We start from the raw sequence: 7,500 nt of genomic DNA, 5'->3' as shown, positions 1-7,500 counted from the left end.
GAAATGCCCCCTATACCCGCATATCTGTCTAAATACCTCCAAAAAGTTAGTGACACCCACAGTCACGAAACTAGAGGGAGCGTAAACAACAATCTGGTACCACCCACCCATAAAACAAACATGGGCAAATTCTCCTTCTACAGCACGGCCACCAAGGTATGGAATAGGCTAACCCCATCCCTCAAAAAATGCAGTTCGCTGGGCTCATTTAAAACAGCCCTAAAAACTCATCTTTCTGGAGGCCAAAAGAGGAGGTAGTACCAGTTTCCCGGTAGACAGACGACCCCCCTCCCCTTTTTTTGTATATATTTTTTATTTTTCATGCTTTTTTTTTTTGTTGTAAATAGTGGTATTTTTCTCTGTATTTTTATGTGTGATATTTGAACTGTTTGGTTGCTACTATATATGTCTATGAAATTAATTCAAGGACCCCAACGGAAACAAGTCCGCAAGGACTTTTTTGGTCGGACCTTTTAGACAAAAGTATTATAAATGTAACTGTGTTGTTTTACATTCTTTTGCCTAATAAAATTAACAATCAATCAATCAATAGGTAAAACAAAACAATCTATGGACCGATATTTATCTCCACCAGGCCGGAACGTCCTGGGACGGGGATTATGTTTTAGCCCCTGTCCATTTGTCAGTCTGTGTGTGTGTCTACGCAAGATGTTCAGCTTCACCAAGAAACGCTAGAAGCCAAGTGCACTGAAACGCGATGCACGGCACTAGGAAGAGGCATGGTAGGTCAAAAACGCTTTCTGTAGACACAACCCCTTAAGTTTCATATTTGTGGCCAGAGGTGCCTGTGTTTTTTGACATCATGCATGTACATATGGTCTGAGCTGTGATTGGTCTACTTTTCAAGGACAGACATGCATATATACAGACAAACCCTGTTCTAGGTTGAAAAATAAAGCTATTCAATGCTCCATGTCTACAGTATGTGTGTGAGATGGCCAAAGGTGTGAATAGACAATGTCATGTACTGTATTGACAGCAGTATTGTCCTTTAACTTGTCAAACGTTGATGGCCCTTAGCCTCCATCACAGAAAATGGAGTCTCTATTTGTTACATTACTTGGTTGTGGCAAATACAAGGAAAACTACACAACAGCATCATGAGAGCAGCCTAGTCCCAGAGGCAGCGGCAGCAGCAGGATGCAGGCTGTGTTTGATGATGAATAGCAATGTCAGATGGACACAATGAAGTGTTCTGACCCTTAACTTGGAGGCTGACCTGCCATTCTGAATAGAATGGGTGGGCAAACCGTTTATACCAACCACCAATCGCATCCCAAAACACAATGATGATTAACTCCATTCAAAGTAGTACAAAAAGAGGTCGAGTCTGAGTTCATGGGTATTGTATGCACTGTGTGCACACGCGCGTGCGTGTGCGTGTCCATGTGTGCATGTGTGTGTCCGTGTGCGAGTGTGTGTGTGCGTGTGTGCATGTCCATGTGTGTGTGAATACAATCATGGGTGAATCTTGGGATTGTGTGTGAGAATCTACACTGTATATTCACGGTGTGTCGATACATGTGCTTTTATGTGTATTGCTCTCCTTTCTAATATGTGTTGATGGAATTTACATAATCAGTCAAACACCAAGGTGAATTGCATTATTAACACCTGGCTACATTATATTGATGCCCCCTTACAAAATATATATCTACCTAGTCATTTCAGTTTTAAACCAAGTGTGAAATGAGCTGCGAAAGCAACATCTTGTCCAACGTAGTAAATATACAAGCGTTTCCGGCTATCAGAATCATTTAAATGGGCACCACATCAGCTGCAGGTCTGCCTGGGTTTGTTTAATCTGTCTTCTTTTATAAAGTTAAATGAATTGTTCAGTGGTGGACGGACGTAGCTTAACATTCACTAGCATGCCGCAAAGGCAGTGTGGCAATTACAAAAAACAACGCACGCACGCACGTAGACAGACAGACAGACAGACAGACAGACAGACAGACAGACAGACAGACAGACAGACCGATAGATCAATTGATTGATTGATCGATCCCATAGAAATAGACACAACTACTGAAGCAATATATTAAAACTAAAATGTTAAAACACCAGAGATCAGTAAATACTAGATTACTGAATAGATACTAGATTGAACATAAACATGAAATGATATAATCATTGCACAATGGAGGAGTTAGTCTGATAGATGTGTGATTGCTGCTGTTATAACCGTATTATATAGAACACACTGATAGTTTTGTAGGACTGTACTTAAGGTCAAAGGGTTGATGGTGATGACAAGCGTAATAAATGAATACAACATTTCACTACTTTTGAACACATACTGTAAATCAGACAAAGTAAAGATGAAAAACATTTCCTTTACAGCAAAGAAATTAGAGTGTTGCCTGTTTTACAGTGTAATTCTAAAGGCCAGCCTGGAGTATATAGGGAAGCTATATTCAGCCCTAACCCCCCAGAGAGCTGGAACCAGCAGAGAATCTGAAAAAGTCAGCCAAGTCATTAATGAAGTTGTGACCACCAGAGTCACCAAAGACGAGATCATAATCACCAAGAAGAGCCCTGAGCAGAGGCCCACCCCAGGCCCATTACATCCACTACATGCTAACGCTAATTAGCAGGAAAGATTGTAATCAGTTCAATTAGCCAAGCCAGAAAGAGGCCTCATGTGGGGAAGAAGAGAAATTTAGGCCCACGTATATGTGCACTTAACCACTGCTCTCCTGGCTGATTCACAGAGCTTAAAGAGATAGTTCGGATTCTGTAGAATTTGACAATTTTTCCCTACTGTACCAAGAGACAGAGAAATACATTTATGCCTTCACACTTTGAAGGTATGTTGAATGGTGCGCTACTGAGCCTAACCTAGTTTAGCAATGTCTCAATGTCTAATATACAGTAGGATCAAGTAGCAGCAGCTCCTATCAAAATTATGGGCAACCGGATTGTGGGGGAAAGCCATATTAGAATATTCATCGATCGTGGCATACTACATGAAGGCACATTTTTGGGGTGAAAAAAATACTGTAAGTATTTAACAGAGATGTTTTTTTTGTAACAACACCAGGGGACATGGGGAAGATGTCTCTAACCATCTTGTTTGTTTTTTTCCCACCAGGCCGAAGGCCAGTGACTATGTTTTCGCCCCTGTCTGTCTGTGTGTGTCAGTCTGTGATGAGCAACTAATCTCCAGTCCGACGGACCAATCGGTGTGAAACACTCCCAGTAGGGCAAGGAAGAACCTCTACAGCAAAAAAAATCAAATTGGCCTCATGGTGGCGCTATAACAGAGCCCTTCACGTTTTGGCCTATAACTCTTGAACGATAGGTTGTACAGACATTATGACACACATCTTCAAAACACACTTTTTGTTACTACTACTAAACTGATTTTGTCCCAAACACATTATCTCTGGGCTCATGTGATCAAGATGTATCAGTCAGATTTGTCAAATTCCATTCCAAATGGCTATGAAGGCCTTCCACATTGCACGGGCCTGGGTAGGCAACCTGGCGGTCAGTGGCGGAGACCTGCGCTAAGAGGAGCGTACCGCTCTAGCTTCTTTTTTTTTTCTTCTGTTGATGCCTCTCTACACCAAACTGCTCTCGCCTCCATCCTCTTTCTGCAACGCTGCAGAAAAACAGGCACAGTGGTTTAAGCATCAGAGATAGAGACAGAGACTTTGAGACTGTGTCAGGTCCCAATACCCCAGTCTCTCTCCTGCTTGCCTGGCACCCCTCCACGCCTGTTTCTCTGCCCTGTCAGCAATACAGCCGGCGGAGCGATGCATCCACCTAGCCCTGCGCTCGGCTCCGCACTATGCGGCACTCGCAGACGTCCACACAATTTACTGCCCGTACCAAATTGGATGGTGTCTCCGGTGCTTTGCACAGGCCTCGCACCTGCTGTTCTCCAACTTCTCTCATAAACGACTGAACGCCACAAGGTAGGAAAGGAGAGAGGAGAGACAGCGAGGGTTGATTTAGGGAGGAAATTAAGCTAGACACGATGGGGTGTAAAACAAAGAGAACAGAGAAGGTGATTGATGGTTTATATGAGAAAGGGAGATGCAGTCGTGTAGTTGTTTGAATTCCACAACCTGTGCAGGTCAATGGCAAGATGCTTTCCCCAAGCACAAGGTATCAGCTGGAAACATTACTTCGCCAAGACATGGAAATCTCCATGGTCTGCAGGTTTGGGTAACCGGCATCAGCAGCTCGGCTGCTGAAGATCTCAACAGGACACTGAGGGCCAGTTGTGTTGTTCGGCAGGTCATCAGGCACTTGCAAAGGTTAAACATGATCTGACCTCTGATCAGCTCTATAGGTAATATATATATAAAGCCCCAGTTTCAAATTCAGTGGGTGGTAGTGACAGGCAGGCAGCAAGGCCTCGAAGCCCAACACCGTAAAACAATAGACAAGGCATGTAACTGTGTGCGTGCATGTAGGTATGTGTGTGTGTGTGTGTGTGTGTGTGTGTGTGTGTGTGTGTGTGTGTGTGTGTGTGTGTGTGTGTGTGTGTGTGTGTGTGTGTGTGTGTGTGTGTGTGTGTGTGTGTGTGTGTGTGTGTGTGTGTGTGTGTGTGTGTGTACAGTGTGTGTGTGTGTGTACAGTGTGTGTACTCCCTGAAGTGCCCTGGAAGGTGACGGAACACTGTCTAGACCAATTATTGGTCCATTCTGAGCTGTTGCGCTTGAGACGTCTAGCATCACTCAGATATGGCCTCATAACTCATCAGTGGATAAACAGCTGTCAGTTAGAAGGACAGAGAGATGGCGGAGGAGTGTGAGGACTTTAAGATTGAACCCTGGCTGTTTATAGGGTCTTCAGATTACATGGTTTTACACCCCATTCACTGGATAATGGAGTATGCAGGGCAGTAGACCAAACAGTAACTGATAGCCTAAACAAAAGACAAGACCTTTAATATTTACAAGCAACAAACTACAAGACATCTTAGAAGACCTTGAACCTGATCTACACATATAGTAGCCAACTGTGAAAAGAATAAACACTATCGCACGCTGTACTTTGTGGAAAACGATACGACTATATTAGAAATAAGATCTTGGTTTTACATAAGTAGCTTAGAAGAGAGCAGGGGTAAAAGCTTGTGGTGGTGGAGTTCTGTGACTGAAAGGTCACAGTTTCAATCCCTGCAACAACCATTTGTCTGTTTCTTTTGGTCTGCATGTCTTGTTTTCAAGTGATGTAAGCTGTTTTCCGGTTGTGTGTTGGCACTAAGCTCTGCATCTTATTTTGCCATGACATCGAGATCAAATCAGTAGATTAAATTAACGTGTCACCACGTGGGGTTGTCCTGGAGGCATGGTTATGGCAGAAGTTGGTTGGGAAGAAAAACAAACAGGATGAAGTAATGGACGAGTCAGTAGAGGAAATTAGATCATATTATGCAAATGTAAATCATAATAGCCCGTTCCATCTGACACTTTCAAGTGGATTACACAGTATAACACAACAGTGATGATTAGGGCTAATCCACATGTGCTGAGATAATAGTGTAGCGGGAAATTGATACGATAGTGCACAAAATTTGACACAGATGACCTTCATACGACCCTAATTGATAATCAACCTCTGGCCACGCAGAATTCCTAAGATTTCAAGATGGCCACCACCAGTTTTCAAAATGGCTGCAACTGGGCCAATGTTTTGGACTATATCACTTTGCTGGGGCTTATTTTAATATATGAGAATATATTCTGGAGGTATTTCTACCAAGTACGCTAAAAAATAACATTAGGTTCCAATATGGCGGCATATTTTCCAATATGGCTGGCGAGAAATTGCATAAATGTGCATCTGCTTACGGTTTATCCACATGAGCCTGTATGTATTTGTATTAATTACCATACACAGAATCCATTTATGGAAAATTTGAAAGTGATTTATTAGCTTGGTAAAGCTTAGTGCTTAATTTTTGTTTTGTAAATCATTATAAACACATTCTCATTTACAATGGTGGCTGGGCAAGTGACAGGCCAGTGTACTAGCAACTGCAACCACAGAGGGGTGTGCAGATAAGTCCAAACTTAAAGCATTTGCAGCGGCCAGAACATGCTTTTTTACATCCACATCGTGTCAGCTCCTGGCATGATTTGGCCACTGCCGGAAGATCCGTCCAGTGTGGAAGCCAGGTTCTGCCCTTCTGGTGCCATCCCCAGTGGATTGGACTTGGCAAAACAGGACTGCACAATCATTTACTGCAACAGGTGTTGAACCTAATTTGGAGAAGTTTCATGTCTGCCATGCTGACCTTTTTCCCTTTCCATGGAAGGACGAAACTGTATGGCATCCGCTGAATGCATGAAAGAAGCAAAGACCTGATGACTTTGATTCAATAGCTGATGCAATTTCATGAATGGGGTTCCATCTGAGGTCCTTCCCTCCTTCCAAAGGCAATCCACAGCTAATTCAAGCCAAGTCTTTGAACAAGTGAAAATGTTATGTCAACAATGTCAGTGTCTGAGGCAGAGCCACAGAGGATAGCATCTGATACACCATGATTCGCAGCTCAGATACTGACGTTGTTGTCATAGTACGGTATTGCTGAGGTGGAGCCACACACACCGTACCTACTCATACACTGAGTTGGCAGTGCCCAGGATCGAACCTATGACCATGTGATCCAAAGGAGAAAGCTCTTCTGACTGAGCTACCCAGACACAAAGACTTGGCTTCAAAAAGCTGTTGAAGGAAGATCTGAGGAGATGGATCCCCGTTCATGAAATTGCATCAGCTATTGCAATCAAAGTCATCAGGTCTTTGCTTCTTTCATGCATTCAGCAGATACTATACAGTTTTGTCCTTCCACGGAAAGAGAAAAAGGTCAGCACCTGTTTGAGAAAATATCCCTATATATATATACGTTTTTGGATTTATTGGTGAACATATTGAAAAGTCTGTTGCCCTCCTAGGTCATTAAAAAGCTACCAAATAACTTGCTATAAATGGATTCTGGGAATGGTAATTAATACAAATACATGTGCTACAAGCTCATGTGGATTAACGCATAAGCACATTTCTGCAATTTATCGGCAGCCATATTGGAAAATATGCCACCATATTGGAACCTAATGTTATTTTTGTATCTTACTTGTTAGAAATACCTCCAGAACATATTCTCGTATATTAAGATAAGGGGGAAATCAAAGATTTACAGCCCCAGCAAAGTGATATAGTCCAAAACATTGGCTCAGTTGCAGCCACTTTGAAAACTGGTGGTGGCCATCTTGAAATCTTAGGAATTCTGCGTGGCCAACGGTTGATTATCAATTAGGGTCATACAGTATGAAGGTCATCCGTGCCAAATTTCGCGCTTGTATTACCAAGTGCACTATCGTGTATTGAAAACGGCAATTTTCCGCCTTACTATAATGAGACAACCAGTGAACAAGAGTCTGTAAAATAGAAAAGGAAAAACAACAACAACAACCAAAAATATGATGCATGGAATGGTTTCAGAAATCCCATCCATCA

This window comes from Gymnoscopelus microlampas, assembly GCF_963454915.1.
Source record: "Gymnoscopelus microlampas genome assembly, chromosome: 8".
Classification (NCBI taxonomy): Eukaryota; Metazoa; Chordata; class Actinopteri; order Myctophiformes; family Myctophidae; genus Gymnoscopelus; species Gymnoscopelus microlampas.
This window is presented reverse-complemented; position numbering follows the sequence as displayed.